Source organism: Taudactylus pleione, unplaced genomic scaffold (genome assembly GCF_031769625.1).
Source record: "Taudactylus pleione unplaced genomic scaffold, aTauple2 ptg000707l, whole genome shotgun sequence".
Classification (NCBI taxonomy): Eukaryota; Metazoa; Chordata; class Amphibia; order Anura; family Myobatrachidae; genus Taudactylus; species Taudactylus pleione.
This window is the reverse complement of record NW_028285109.1, coordinates 15,742,333-15,759,556: the sequence shown is the minus strand read 5'-3', so window position 1 is coordinate 15,759,556 and position 17,224 is coordinate 15,742,333.

Sequence of the window (17,224 nt, the reverse complement as noted above, 5' to 3'; positions counted from 1 at the left end):
CAGTGGAAGGGGGGATGTGATAGACACAGGGGCAGGGGAAGAAGGGGGATGTGACAGATGCAGTGGAAGGGGGGATGTGACGGAATCGGTATGAAAGCCTCACAGCGCTGGAAATCCCGATCGTCGATAGGTAAGTATTGACTAACCTATCCCCCTAACCCTAACCCTCCTTAGGGGTGCCTAACCCTAACCTCCCCCCCAAGTGCCTAACCCTAACCCCCTATAAATGCCTAACCCTAACCCCCCCACCCCGCTGCCTAAACCTAAGTCCTCCGGGGGGGTGCTTAACCCTCCCACCCCCTAGCCTAACCCTTCCGGGGGGTGCCTAACCCTAAGTCCCCCCGGGTGCCCTAAACCTAACCCTCCCCCCCCGCGGCTGTCCGCTCGCGGCACCCGGCATCCCTTCGATCGTGATGCCGGGCGCCGGTCTCCCAGCGTCGGGGAAATGTCAGGCGTCTACATCTAGATATGACAGTCGGGAAGGGGGATGTGACAGACGGGTTAGGGAAGAGGGGGCGATGTTACTAACATGAGCAGGGGAAGAGGGGGATGTGACAGACGGGCTGGGGAAGAGGTAGGGGGTGATGTGACTAACACAGGGGCAGGGGAAGAAGGGGGATGTGACAGATGCAGTGGAAGGGGGGAAGTGACAGACACAGGGGCTTGGGAGGAGGGGAGCATGTGACAGACACAGGGGCTGTGGAAGAGGGGGGAGATGTGACAGACATGGGCTGGGGAAGAGGGGGGATGTGACATAGGCAGGAACTGGGGAAGAGGGGGGGATGTGTCAGACACGGGCAGGCGAAGAGGAGGGGGATGTGACAGACGGGCTTCGAAGAGGGGGCGATGTGACTAACATGGGCAGGGGAAGAGGGGGATGTGACAGACACAGGGGAAGGGGGACGTGACAGACACGGGCTGTGGAAGAGGGGGGAGATGTGACAGACACGGGCTGGGGAAGAGGGGGGATGTGACAGACACAGGGGCAGGTGAGGGGGGGGCGATGTGACTAACATGGGCAGGAGAAGAGGGGGATGTGACAGACAGGGGCAGGGGAAGAGGGTGAAATATGACAGACATAGGGGAAGGGGGGATGTGACATTCATGGGCTGGGAAAGAGGGGAGGATGTGACAGACACAGGGGCTGTGGAAGAGGGGGATGTGACAGGGACTGGGGAAGAGGGGGGGAAGTGACCGACACAGGGGCAGGGGAAGAGGGGGGGATGTGACAGACACGGGCTGGGGAAGAGGGGGATGTGACAGGGACTGGGGAAGAGGGGGAAAGTGACAGACACGGGCTGGGGAAGAGACGGTGTGACAGACACAGGTACTGGGAAAGGGGTATGTGACAGACACGGGCAGGGAAAGAGGGGTATGTGTCAGAGACACGGGCTGGGGAAAAGGGATGGTGTGACAGACACAGGGGCTGAGGAAGAGGGGGGACACAAAGGACTGGGGGAAATGTAGCTGAGAGACACGGGCTGCAGAATATCAAGCTTAGAGACACAGGGGCTAGGGAAAATATGAGAGATACAGCTGCAGAAAATGAAGCTGAGAGACACAGGAGCTGGGAAGCTGATGGACACGGAGCTGAGGAAAATGAAGCTGAGAGACACGGGGCGGGATGTACTAACCTTGCGAAGTACATCCTGCCATGCTTCGCATTCCTACTGATCGCATATTTACTAATATATGCGATCAGTAGCGCAAAAGACAGCTCTTCTGATAAGACCTGTCCTTTCCGATGTGCTCTGTGCCGTGGACTTCTGGGTTTATGCCCCTGAAGTCCATCTGTTCATGTGCAGAGTGACGCGGCGGCCGCGGGGCATGCTGGGAGGGATCCGATCAGACACCCAGCGGCCAGCTGATGATACATACGAAAAATACGGTAAAACCCCGGAAACTGGATTTTTACCGCGTTTTCCGTTTAGTACATCCCGTTCCGGGTCCCGGGAATAAAGATGAGAGACACGGGGGCTTGGAAATGAATCTGAGAGACGCAGATGAAGCTGAGATACATGGGTGGGGGGATAATGATGATAAGAGATACAGGAAATATGAGTGAATGGCTGCAGATGGAGAGGCACAGGGGATGAGGCTGGTGACAGGGAGGGTACTAGAGTGACACAGGAAGAGGCTGGAGAGATGAGGGTTGAGTCTGGAGCAGCACAGGTGAGGATGAGGCTGAGAGACACAGGATGAGCCAAATGCTGACCTGCATGTACCTACCGGGAGGGGATAGGGTGCCCCAAAAACATGAGTGTACCAGGCCCCAAGATTTCTGTTGCCGGCCCTGGCCCTATGTACAGTAAGTACTATTACAATTACACCACCATATGGAGTTTGTAAAATGAATTACTGAGCCCACAATCATAAATAAAAGATCAAAATATCAGAATCACTTTAGTGACTTGTGCATATTGCGCCTATACAGGTTGGTGCCGGTAATATGGTCATCTAGTTCAGTTTGTTTGTGTTTGTGTGCATGCGTGTGTGTGTATGTTGGATAATTAATTATAATGCAATAGCCCTCATTTAAAAGCATATAGAATAAACATTAACAGCATAGCGTTCCTAGGTGGTCCAGAGCACATAACCAAATCAAGAGACCATCCACCCATGTGTGAAAGGATCACTGAAGCTCCTCACTGAAAAATGAGTTTGTCACAGCATCATCACTGTGCACCATACTTGCCTATTCTCCTGGAAGTTGGGGGAGGCTCCCTATTTTTCGGTTAGCCCCCCCGCACCCTTGCAAGAGTGGCCGGACCTCCCACATCCCGGCCAATTTCCTAGTAAAGTTGTCAGAATGGGAATTGCCGCTCTGTATGCATGGGGCTAACAAGACGCGTCATTTAGCCCCGCCCGCTCTCCACGGACACGTGAATTGCAGCATTTTGTCACAGCGGGGGTGGGACCTAACAACATCAGAACCTGGCCCTGCCCCTTGAAGTAGCAAGCAAAAAGTAGATAAGTATGCTATGCATGACATTTTTACCTCCCTAACAAGCAATTCGTGTTCCGCCCACCACTCTACATACAACAGAACACGTAGTTGAGTGCGATGTCCGCGCCACTCCCTTAGAGGTTTCCTAGTGAGTTTTGCTGCCTCTCAGAGATGAAGGGAAAACCAGGATCCCCTTAGGGCATGTAGAAAATTCAGGGTACAGGTTCACTAGTAGGGGTAAATTTACTGATTCGTGTCCTGCCTGTATCTGTCCGTTTTTAAACACTGGTAGGAACGATCAGAATCAAGAGGTTTGCAAGTTGCTTGTGTGTATGTGTGTGTGTGTAAGTAAATAAATAGTTAATAAAATAAAAAATTGACAAGACCCCCCCCCCCCCAAAAGCATAACCAGCCCCGAGCTCCTGACCCAGTCCTGGTTCTAAAAAATACAGGGGAAAAAAACGTGTAGGGTTCCCCTGTATTTTAGGAACCAGAACTGGGCTCCCATTGCCAGTCCTGGTTTTAAAAATAGGGGAAAAAAATGGCGTGGGGTTCCCCTATTTTTAATAGCAGCACCAGACTCAAATCTAGCCGGGGTGTAACGCCACAGCCAGGGGACCCTTTAACCGGGTCTCCCTGGTCAAAGCATTAACACCCAAAGCTATTCAGCACAAGCCGGAGATCTCAGGGGAGGTGGAGAACTCCCTAATAAAGGGATCTCCCTCTCCCGAGCACCCCAGGCTTACGCTGACGCCCAGGTCTGTTCCCTGCTCCCCTGGCCGGTGGGTGCAGGGTTAATAGTGTGATAAATAGAATTATACTATAGTTTTTACAGTGAAACTACAGGTGCTAGCGTGCCTGCCCTTTGGAACTTGTGGAACTACAAGTGCCAGCAGGCTGCCGGCACCCGTACCCCCACTGTAAAAAAATAGTAAAAAAAAAAGAAAGTACACACACCGTAGAAATTAATAGTTTATTGCATACCTAACACACTCACACATACTTACCCTCTACCAAATGTTGACATCCCCTTCTCCAGTAGAATCCAACGATTTTCTTGTGAAAAAAAAAAATTCAATACTCACCTACCTGCTGGCATAACTTTGGTTGCCTTCTCCTGTAGGCTCCACTGGACTTGGCAAAACAAAAAACGAGGTACCCGCGTGGTTTGTCATTCTCCGGGCCCACCAGTCTATCAGAGCCCGCTCTACAGTTAGTGGCTGCTGAGTGGCTGTGACCCACGTGGCTGACAGTCAACAGCACATGGGTCAAAGCTAACTGTAGAGCGGCCTACGATTGGCTGGCGGACCCAGTAAATAACAAAAGCTTGCTGGTCTCTGTCATTCACCGCGGGAGAGATGTACAGTATGTGTTATCACATACATCTCTACAGTCCGAAATGGATTGGGTACCTCGATTTTTTGTTTTGCCAAGTCCCGTGGATTTTTTTTTCACAGGTAAATCATTGGAATCCTACTGGAGAAGGGGACGGGAACATCTGGCAGAAGGTAAGTATGTGTGAGTGTTCCGTATGTAATAAACTTTTAATTTCTATGGTGTGTGTACTGTCTTTTTCTCACAGTTTTTTTTACAATGGGGGTATGGCCACCTGTTGGCACTTGTACTTCCACAAATGCCAAAGGGCAGGCACGCTGGCTCCTGTAGTTCCAATGTAAAAAACAATAGTATACAGTAATTCTATTTTTGTTACTATTACCTCTGCACCCCCCTGGTCAGGGGTGCAGTGAAGAGCCCAGAGCTTCAGCGTAAGTCTGGGGTGCTCGGGAGAGGGCTGGTTCCTTTATTAGGGGGTGCCCAACTCCCCTGATATCCCCAGCTTGTGCTGACTAGCTCTGTGTGTTAATTATTTGGCTGGGGAGACCCGGTTAAAGGGTCCCCTCTCTGTGGCATTACACCCCGGCTAGATTTGAGTCTGGTGCTGGTTTTAAAAATAGGGGTAACCCCACACCATATTTTTCTCCTATTTTTAAAACCAGGACTGCTGGTTCCTAAAATACGGGGGAATTCTATACAATTTTTTATCTCATATATTTATAAAACCAGGACTGGGTCAGGGGGCTGATTATGCTTTGGGGGGGATAACTTAATTTTTTTTTTTTATTAACCATTTTATTTAACAATAAAAGGAAGAAACATACACGGATCACACTGATCTGTGTGTTTCTAGTAGACACGCTGCTCAGGAGGGGGTCTATTTGTCATTTCTATTTCTACACTGTGTTTGGTTTTATTACACCCATGATTCTAATCACGGTTTTTGGGAAATTCCTGTGTTGTCAATCTCGGACCAACACGATTGTTCATAAATTTTCCCCGTAGTGATCAAATCATACTTTACCTACTCTCATAAAATGGTCGGGATCCTAACAAAAATCCCGCCAGTCTAGGCAAGTCTCCAGGAACTGACCCGCATCCCCCCCATTGCCGTTCGCTCTCCACCTGTGACCACCCACTTACTGTGCAAAAGTGGGCAGTCCAGGGACCGATGACATGATTAGCACTGAATCGCATCATCGTAGCCCCGCCCCCTGCTTTACAGTGCCTGTATTATGGCCATGCACAGCGTGGGGCCACAATGATGCGATTGAGCAGCGCCGTAACTAGGATAGTGCGATCTGTGCCACCGCGCTGTTTGGGCCTGTCAATTTTCTATTTATTACAATTCTAAATTGTAGATTCCTCTTCTTTTATCCCCAGCATCACCTGACCTCCCCTATCTCTTCCTTGGCCCTTCCCCATGAGGCTTTGGCCCTTTTTTAGGTACACTATCTGAAAAATAGGGGGGGGGCAATTCTCTTTCTGGCACAGAGCACCAAAATGTCTGGTTATGTCTCTGTGATTGAGCCACCACGCTCCCCGCACCACCCACCTTCTGTGAGGAGAGAGCTGACCTGGCAGCCTAAAAGTCAGTAAGTATGGTTCTAATATTCGTCCTAAAGGATATAAGTATATAAGTGTAACGAGCCCTTGTATGGTAGGACTTTGTGTCCATAGTGAAATAGAGACTTCTCCAGCAAAGGGATAACTCCAAAACAATTAATGTTTTATCGATATCAAATTTTTGAGGAGTTAATTAAACGGGGGGGTCGGGCTGGTTCTATCGATATTTAACATGTTTTGTCGATACTGTCTGTATATTTACTAAAGGCTGATTTTAAGCGATTTATCAAGATCGATCAACATTGATGTTGAGTTTTTGGAGCTAAATCATATATTTACTAACAAACAATTTTTGATTTTTTTTTTTTTTTAAGTACTAGTCAAAAAAATTATGCCCAAAATCCTGTCCCGATGTCTCTGCTTACCATAATTGTTCAGATCAGCCTATGAAATGACCGTACTGAACGATTATTATTCAGTGTATGGAAATTAATAATAATTGTTTACTGTCTGAAAACAGATTTAAAAAATGGACTACATCATTTGTTTTGATTATCAAACCTGTCTGATTCTCCTGACTGTTGTTGAGACGATTTTACACTGTGAAAGAAGATTGCCTCCATACATCTGCAGTGCATGGAGGTGCTTGTCAGTCGCTTGTCCATTCAGCAGCCTATGGTCTACTTTGGTCACAGCCTAATTATATGCATGTAGCTGCTTAGCTTGCATACTGTAAATGAATGTGGCAGAAGTAGGCTTCCCTATTTGGACATTTAAAATATGTCTTTAAAGCCACATGTCCGCTGTTGTATTATATGTGTTTCTAAATGCTAGTATTTTTTTTTTTGTATCCTAAGTGACCCAGTGTGTGCCGCGAGAAGTGCACGGCTAAGTCACGCAGAGAGTGTGTTTAGTTCTAGACACTCCAATCCGTTTCCTGTCCCATGCAGTGCAAATACATGCATACACACAGCACAAATATCATTAATCAAATAGCCCAATATAAATAAATACCTGTTTGCATTACTGATGTCAGTCTGATGGGCTAGGTCCTTAGAAGCAGCAGACCAGAACAGGACTTCATAACAAGATCTCCTTAATTATTATTATTATTATTATGCTTTTATATGGCGCCACAAGGGTTCTGCAGCGCCTTACATAGTGCATAAACATAGTACATAAACAGTTGAGCAGAACAAGAAAAACAGTGTCATACAGTTTAAGACACTACAAGACAAGTACATGGTATATAAACACTGCTGCAACAGTAGCAGGATGGCAAAAGTCACGGGTTAGGTGCTTTTGAGTATAGAGCAGATAGTATAAGTAAAGAAAGGATAAGCACAAGAGGATAGAGGGCCCTGCTCGTGAGAGCTTACATTCTAAAGGGATGGGCAAACAGACAGGGGTGACACGGATGGGGTAGACAGTGAGCATGGGACAGAGGGTTAGGATGACAGATGGCTGGATTCCTATTTTACAGTATGTGAGGAAGTCATTTGAATTAAGATTTATGCCACTGACATTCTACTTTAAGAGGCAGTATTTGTAGGTGTCTGTGGAAAGCCATGGCTGTTATATCAGGTTACGTGAAGTCTGACGGGTGGCTGAAGCGACTTCATGAAGGGCTATTTAGAGAGTTTGGTTAATGTGTGAACCAGCAGTCTCAAGTAAATGTAGAACTTGGTGAAAGTAGTTACTGTAAAGAGATGTTCAGATGTAAAATAATAAGTTGTGATCAATTGTGAATTCTATAAGGCACATTTATTGATTTGGAGGGTGATGGGAGAGATGTGAGGTTTGCAGGATATTTATTCCATAGTATATCCGCTGTCCGTGTGTGGGGCCTGGATTTGGTGACATGTCACCAGATAATAAAAGCAGGAGGATGGAGAAGTAGATATAGTTGTAGGTATGTAAAAGTTTTTTATAGTGACACAATGAGGCTGTAATTGTCAATTTTTGATGAAAAGAAAGCTCATTAGTTTTTAGAGGAGGTGAGTGACTCAATAGGGCGGCAGTGTGCCCAGAGAGGGGAGAAGCAGGGAGAGTTAGGGATGTTATATCCTTAGCGAAAATACAAAGGAGGGAGTTGATAAAAAGAAATGTGTAGTACATGGTGAGTTTTAGGTTTGTTATTTTTAGACAAATTTTAAAGCAATCAGTTTCTTAATCTGAAATTACCTTAGATGTTGGTCAATGTTTGTTCAACTGTTGGATTAACTGTTAGTGCACTGTGCATTTAACACTTGGTGCTTTTAACCCCAGCTGCCCCTAGACTGAATATAAGGAGTGGTATCCCTTGATTAGGACAGGCTACAGCTGACTCAATTGGTTTGCTGATCAAAGGAGATAACTTGCTCTGAGTTGGAGCATAAACCAGGCCAGCTATATACCATAAACTATGCTTCACTGACCAATACAGACTATACAGGAAAAAAAAAATAAAAAAAAATCTATGCAAGAGAGACAGTCACGTACATTAAATCCACACACAATTGCAAGCATGGTGTTCTATGCAGAATATAGGTGCAATAATCACACTGAGGGCCTGATTCAGAGATGTACGCTAATGCAATCGCAACTGCATTCTCTCACGAATTGCAGTTGCTAAAATAAGCTAATGCCTTTCAAAGCACAGCCGAGCATAGGGACGTCCACTGCTGCCTTCTCATATTGCCTTCTCATATCGGTCTACCAACGTGCAACAGCATAAACTTTGGTAACTTCGATGCATATCAGGCAGCCATGCAGCAAGTCTGACCAGCCGCAAACACTGCCGCTCTGATGACATGCAGAGAAATGGCGTTTATAGGGTTGGACTCGCATGCATTTTCCTAGCCACCGCACGTTACCTGCACACAACCGCTGACTACCTGTTACGTTGCGAATGGATCCTCTGTACAAGCGTAATTGCAAAACAAAATCTAGCGACACCTGTGCAAAACAGTGTGTTTAATAAATGAGGTCCACTGTACTAACGTTTTAATTGCCATGTTCAGTGTTTTGGGAGCACTATTATATTTCTAAATAGCCCAGCAGAGGGCAGCATGTCATAAGTAATACAGTCAGATTTCCATAATAAATATCACAGCTAAACTGGATGTGCTTTGTTATGTAGTATAGTTAGTAAAATATATGAAGTTCCTGTTAAACATGTAAGTAAACAGAGCAGAACCGTGTATCACCGCTCATTGGGCCCCAAAACATTACTTGGGGGAGGGCCTGACAATAGCCCTCCAGTCTCCTCTGCCTCAAACTGTTTATAGAAGAACCATGTATGGGGCTTCACTGTGCATATTGGACCCCCCTCACTTCAGGAACCCATACCAGCAACCTATTTAAATAGTACCAGTACTGCCACTGCCTAAAATGACAGTTAGGAGCTGATTGGCTAGTACTTTATCTCTCACCACTTATCACTCTCCAAGACTTAGGGCTCTATTTATTAACATTATTTTTACTAAAATAAAGTGAAAATGGGTGTTTTCACTCCCTTTTCACATTATTTTAGTTTCACCTACAGTTACTATATGGCAATTGGAGTAGAATTCACAAAATTCTACTCCTACCCTTAAGTATCACTTATTTTTAGTAAGCAGATCACATTTCCCATAATTGTAATGGGAAATATGATCTGCCTGGTAGTTACTAAAACTAAATTGTGAAAAAATACCTAGGGAGGCCCTGTGATAATAGCCACCTGGAGGTGGCGTTATCCAGGGTCTCCCCCGGTTACCGGACACCTGCTCTGCTCTAAAAGGCAGAGCTGAGAGCCGGCCCCAGTGATCAGCTGTGTGGTCTAAGCAGACCACAAGGTGATCACTGCAAAAAAAAAAATAGTAAAATTTTTTTTTTAACTTACCTGACTCCATGGACTGGTGGTCGGGGCTCCGGTGATGTCTCCCCTATGGTCAGCTGGTCTCCCATGCTGCACTGCGGCCCGGTCATCAGGTGATCGGATCCCAGTGCAGTATGGGATATCACCTGACCATAATGGTGGGTACACACTGGGCGATATTACTGAGCGACTGCACGATTACGACATCGTAATCGTGCACAAATCGTGCACTTTTATGTCGGAAACGGTCGTTGTCCATCACCTGAACATGCAGCACAATCTGACGACTTTGTCAGGTTGCTGCATGTTGGGGAATGGGGGAGAGAGCCCGGCGCTGAACGATATCGCTCAGGGAGCATATCGTGTAGTGTGTACGCACCTTAAAACATGGAAGACATCACCGGAAGCCCGGATCATGCAGGTAAGTGTAACTAGGAGAGGGGGGGTCACGGGGGGATCCGCGATCACGGGGGGCAGGGTTTAGCACCGGGGGCGAGGCTTAGCGCCGGGGAGGTAGCAGCGCATGCGGTCGGTCGGCGCATGTGCGGGCTCTTTGTCACGGTATTTTTTCAGAAAATACTGTGATAAGTGTGCGGAGGGGATTCGCAGGGACAGAGCTTTATCGCAAGCTTAGCACTGGGGGGTAGCAGCGGCGGCCGGTCGGCGCATGCGCGGGCACTTCGTCACGGTATTTTTTGCGAAAATACCGTGACTAGAGTGTGGAGGGGATTCGCAGGGACAGAGCTTTATCGCAAGCTCTGTCCCTGCAAGGGATTTGTAGTAAATCCCTGTGATATTGCCTGAATTTGCAATGCGAATTCAGGGGGTCATTCAGACCCACTCGCGAGCGCAGGACACTTGCAAGCGAGTCGATGTTGCCCCACTGCGCATGCGCACGACGGAGGGAGCTCTGTCGTGCGCATGCGCGAGACCCGGATAGCTCTCCGTCGCTCTGGGTCTCGCACCAAAGGGGGCGTGCTGTCGATATTGATTGACAGCATGCCCCCTTTGGTGGGCGTGCTGGGGCGTGGCTGCCAGACGGAGGCGTTCCCATGGGAACGCCTACCGTCTGAAGCCGGCCCCACTGACATCACTAGTGATGTCAGTGGGAGTGATTTTGGCTCTGATAGAGCCAAAATCACTCCAGGGCTTGCGGCAGCGAGACCCTACCGCAGGGTCTCCGTCGCAAGCCCGATGGTCGCGATGGTCAAGACCATCGCGACCATCATCATGGACGCTCGCATAAGCTGTGGGTGGTCGCCCACAGCTATGCGAGCGTCCAGGAGGACGCTCCATTTTCATGGAGGAGGGCCCTGATTCAGAGCGAGCGCTCTGGTCAGAGCGTTCGGCTCTGAATCAGGCCCTCAGTCAGTAATATCACACTAAAATCTGCATTACCAATGCGGATTGCAGTAAATAGAGCCCTTAGTACATTTCCAAGTCAGACTTATTAAATAAAGTGTGTTTAGTGCATCTTCTGGTGCAAATCTACAATTGCATAATTTGCATTATTCATGTGGTGTTGCTGGTTCTTACTTTTGAAGTTTTATATTGCAGTTTATTTAAGATCAGCACTTTACAGGTTCCTTGGAAACACATGGTCAGGGCTCATGTTAATAAAAGTTTGCTTTACAGATTGTAACTGGAATCACAGTCCTGTAGATCTCACTGAAAGCAAAAGATTTATAGTTTTCCCTCGGAAGGGGATGCAGTCAGGTCTAAATGTCGACCACCGGCTTTCCAACTGTCTAATCTCGGCAGGGGTCTAATGATAGGCGTCAAAATCCCGATGCCTATCATTATCCCTACGCCGGGAGCCCGACGCCAAGGATACTGAATGAAGGTAAGCCGGGCTGCGGGTGCGGACAGCTGCGAGGGGGAGGGTTAGGTTTCAGGGCTCCTGGGGGGGACTTAGGGTTAGGCATCCCCCTGGGAGGGTTAGGCTAGGGAAAGGGGGGTTAAGGTTAGGCACCCCCGGGGGGAGGTTAGGGATAGGCACCCCCCTGGCAGACTTAGGTTGTGGGGAAGGAGGAGTTAGGTTTAGGCGCTTACAGGGGGGGTTAGGGTTAGGCACTAGGGTGGGAGGTTAGGGTTAGTCACCCCTAAGGAAGGGTTAGGGGGGGGAGGGTTAGGTTTAGTTACAAAATTTATCGATCGGGATTTTCACTCATGTCGGTGTTACAGCGTCGGGATATGAACCTATGCCCGGCGGTCATTCATACCGATCCCCTCGGAAGGGGTGTTATATTTATTTTCCCACCCATATATGAGATATTCAGTAGCACTTCATTGCATAAATTGCTAATAGTCTTTGTGTCTTCTCCTAAGTACATTCTCCCTCACAGGATGTAGTCACCATCTCTGCGCAGACAATGCCGGCGGACAGAATCCCAGCTCCAGAATCTCGACAGCTGCTATCCTGACGGTGAGTATTAGGGTTAGTGTTAATACATACTTGCCTACTTTTGAAAAAGCATTTCAGGGAGATTGTGAAAGCAGCACCTATGAGCATAGCGGTAAAGTGGACGTGTACTGCTACATCTGAGAGAAGTGTCATAAAACTGACTTACATCCAAATGTAAGTGAGCCCCAAAGCAGTTAGTAAGAATTACTTGTTGATGAAAACACACTGATACTTTTCAGGAAATACATGTAGCCATAGGGCTCATTGTGCCTTATAACCAATGAAGGGAAATTATACTAATGATCCCATTTGAATGTATATATCTGTTGTTGTTTTTTGTATATAACAGCTTCATAATGGGGATAAGGGGCAATCAGGGAGATTGCTGACAATCAGGGAGGGTTGGCAAGTATGGGTTAAGGTTAGGGGTTAGGGATAGGCACTAGGGGGAGGGTTAGGTTTAGGCTGGGGGGGGTTAGGGTTAGGCTGCGGGAAAGGTGGGTTAATGATATGGTTAGGGGAAGGGTTAGAATACTTAACTGCGGGATTTCCACCTTTGGTATTATGCTGCCGGGATTCTGACCGCCGAGATCGCGTACCCAACCCTCCCTCACATGTAACGGGTTTTGCTAGTGAATAGCTCAAAATACTCTAAGTAATAGAATGAGGGGAGTTTGGTGAAACAATTTACTGCATCCTGTTGCAAATATTCAAAATATTCTATAGATGACATGATAGGCTCAGCTGTCAGCCATGCACCGCCCCAAGCTCCGGCACTTACATACAGTGAGCTGAATCATGATGCCAATCGAGGCTCCTCCCTCAGGCCCCGCCCCATGTCAGAAGTTGCCCGGCCGCCGTGCATGCGCAAAGGAAACAGCTCAGCTGCAAGAACATCTCTTCTGCTCATGCTCAAATCTTCTATGGTCTAAACCATCAATGGTACAGAACAAAATAGTTTGTTACCATCGATGGTTCATGCCACCATCACCATCGTTGGCAACCGCACCGATCGCCATTCCTACCTGTCACTCAGTTACAGGATCCTAGCAATGTCGCTGACGTGATGTCATCACGTCGACTCGGGATGCAGCCTAATGCTGCCCTGTCAGGTTTGACTGTCAGTGGAGAGAGGAGCCAAACTACCAAGACAGAGAGGAAGGAACATGAGAGATAAGTTTAATTTGTCTATCATTTAATTTGTCTATTATTGTGCTTCTCCCCGCACCTGCTCTGTATTGTAAGAGCACATCACCTGCAATACAGAGGGGTGGTGGGAGAAGAATAATGTTAGATAAATAGAGGACATTTTGGACTGTGGGGGGAGCACACTACTGGGTAGGAATACGGGGGTGGGGGCACATTACTGGGAATACAGACGGGGGCACATTACTGGGAATACAGAGGGGGCACATTACTGGGAATACAGAGGGGGGGAAAATTACTGGGAATATAGGGGGGGGCACATTACTGGGAATACAGAGGGGGGCACATTACTGGGAATACAGAGGGGGCACATTACTGGGAATACAGAGGGGGGCACATTACTGGGAATACAGAGGGGGCACATTACTGTGAATATAGGGGGGCACATTACTGGGAATACAGAGGGGGCACATTACTGGGAATACAGAGGGGGGCACATTACTGGGAATACAGTGGGGGCACATTACTGGGAATACAGAGGGGGCACATTACTGGGAATACAGAGGGGGGCACATTACTGGGAATACAGAGGGGGGCACATTACTGGGAATATAGGGGGGGGCACATTACTGGAAATACAGAGGGGGGCACATTACTGGGAATACAGAGGGGGGCACATTACTGGGAATACAGAGGGGGGCACATTACTGGGAATACAGAGGGGGCACATTACTGGGAATACAGAGGGGGGCACATTACTGTGAATATAGGGGGGCACATTACTGGGAATACAGAGGGGGCACATTACTGGGAATACAGAGGGGGGCACATTACTGGGAATATAGGGGGGGGCACATTACTGGGAATACAGAGGGAGGCACATTACTGGGAATACAGAGGGGGCCCATTACTGGGAATACAGAGGGGGCACATTACTGGGAATACAGAGGGGGCACATTACTGGGAATACAGAGGGGGGCACATTACTGGGAATACAAGGGGGACACATTACTGGGAATACAGAGGGGGCACATTACTGGGAATACAGAGGGGGGCACATTACTGGGAATATAGGGGGGGCACATTACTGGGAATACAGAGGGGGCACATTACTGGGAATATAGGGGGGGCACATTACTGGGAATACGAAGGGGGGCACATTACTGGGAATACAGAGGGGGCACATTACTGGGAATACAGAGGGAGGCACATTACTGGGAATACAGAGGGGGCACATTACTGGGAATACAGAGGGGGGCATATTACTGGGAATACAGAGGGGGCACATTACTGGGAATACAGAGGGGGGCACATTACTGGGAATACATGGGGGACACATTACTGGGAATACAGAGGGGGCACATTACTGGGAATATAGGGGGGGCACATTACTGGGAATACAGAGGGGGGCACATTACTGGGAATATAGGGGGGGCACATTACTGGGAATATAGGGGGGGGCACATTACTGGGAATACGAAGGGGGGCACATTACTGGGAATATAGGGGGGCACATTACTGGGAATATAGGGGGGGCACATTACTGGAAATACAGAGGGGGCACATTACTGGGAATACAGGGGGGGGGCACATTACTGGGAATACAGAGGGGGCACATTACTGGGAATATAGAGGGGGGCACATCACTTGCAATACAGAGGGGTGGTGGGAGAAGAATAATGATAGATAAATAGAGGACATTTTGGACTGTGGGGGGAGCACACTACTGGGTGGGAATACGGGGGTGGGGGCACATTACTGGGAATACAGACGGGGGCACATTACTGGGAATACAGAGGGGGCACATTACTGGGAATACAGAGGGGGGCACATTACTGGGAATACAGAGGGGGGCACATTACTGGGAATATAGGGGGGGCACATTACTGGGAATACAGAGGGGGCACATTACTGTGAATATAGGGGGGCACATTACTGGGAATACAGAGGGGGCACATTACTGGGAATACAGAGGGGGGCACATTACTGGGAATACAGAGGGGGCACATTACTGTGAATATAGGGGGGCACATTACTGGGAATACAGAGGGGGCACATTACTGGGAATACAGAGGGGGGCACATTACTGGGAATACAGAGGGGGCACATTACTGGGAATACAGAGGGGGGCACATTACTGGGAATACAGAGGGGGGCACATTACTGGGAATATAGGGGGGGCACATTACTGGGAATACAGAGGGGGCACATTACTGGGAATACAGAGGGGGGCACATTACTGGGAATACAGAGGGGGCACATTACTGTGAATATAGGGGGGCACATTACTGGGAATACAGAGGGGGCACATTACTGGGAATACAGAGGGGGGCACATTACTGGGAATATAGGGGGGGGCACATTACTGGGAATACAGAGGGAGGCACATTACTGGGAATACAGAGGGGGCACGTTACTGGGAATACAGAGGGGGCACATTACTGGGAATACAGAGGGGGCACATTACTGGGAATACAGAGGGGGTACATTACTGGGAATACAGAGGGGGCACATTACTGGGAATACAGGGGGGACACATTACTGGGAATACAGAGGGGGCACATTACTGGGAATACAGAGGGGGCACATTACTGGGAATACAGAGGGGGGCACATTACTGGGAATATAGGGGGGGCACATTACTGGGAATACAGAGGGGGCACATTACTGGGAATACAGAGGGGGGCACATTACTGGGAATACAGAGGGGGCACATTACTGGGAATACAGAGGGGGGCACATTACTGGGAATACAGGGGGGACACATTACTGGGAATACAGAGGGGGCACATTACTGGGAATACAGAGGGGGCACATTACTGGGAATATAGGGGGGGCACATTACTGGGAATACAGAGGGGGGCACATTACTGGGAATATAGGGGGGGCACATTACTGGGAATATAGGGGGGGGCACATTACTGGGAATACGAAGGGGGGCACATTACTGGGAATACAGAGGGGGCACATTACTGGGAATATAGAGGGGGGCACATCACTTGCAATACAGAGGGCTGGTGGGAGAAGAATAATGATAGATAAATAGAGGACATTTTGGACTGTGGGGGGAGCACACTACTGGGTGGGAATACAGGGGTGGGGGCACATTACTGGGAATACAGAGGGGGCACATTACTGGGAATACAGAGGGGGCACATTACTGGGAATACAGAGGGGGGCACATTACTGGGAATACAGAGGGGGGCACATTACTGGGAATATAGGGGGCACATTACTGGGAATACAGAGGGGGACACATTACTGGGAATACAGAGGGGGGCACATTACTGGGAATACAGAGGGGGGCACATTACTGGGAATACAGAGGGGGCACATTACTGTGAATATAGGGGGGCACATTACTGGGAATACAGAGGGGGCACATTACTGGGAATACAGAGGGGGGCACATTACTGGGAATATAGGGGGGGCACATTACTGGGAATATAGGGGGGGGCACATTACTGGGAATACGAAGGGGGGCATATTACTGGGAATATAGGGGGGCACATTACTGGGAATATAGGGGGGGCACATTACTGGAAATACAGAGGGGGCACATTACTGGGAATACAGGGGGGGCACATTACTGGGAATACAGAGGGGGCACATTACTGGGAATATAGAGGGGGGCACATCACTTGCAATACAGAGGGGTGGTGGGAGAAGAATAATGATAGATAAATAGAGGACATTTTGGACTGTGGGGGGAGCACACTACTGGGTGGGAACACGGGGGTGGGGGCACATTACTGGGAATACAGAGGGGGCACATTACTGGGAATACAGAGGGGGGCATATTACTGGGAATACAGAGGGGAGCACATTACTGGGAATATAGGGGGGGGCACATTACTGGGAATACAGAGGGGGGCACATTACTGGGAATACAGAGGGGGGCACATTACTGGGAATACAGAGGGGGCACATTACTGGAAATACAGAGGGGGCACATTACTGGGAATACAGAGGGGGGCACATTACT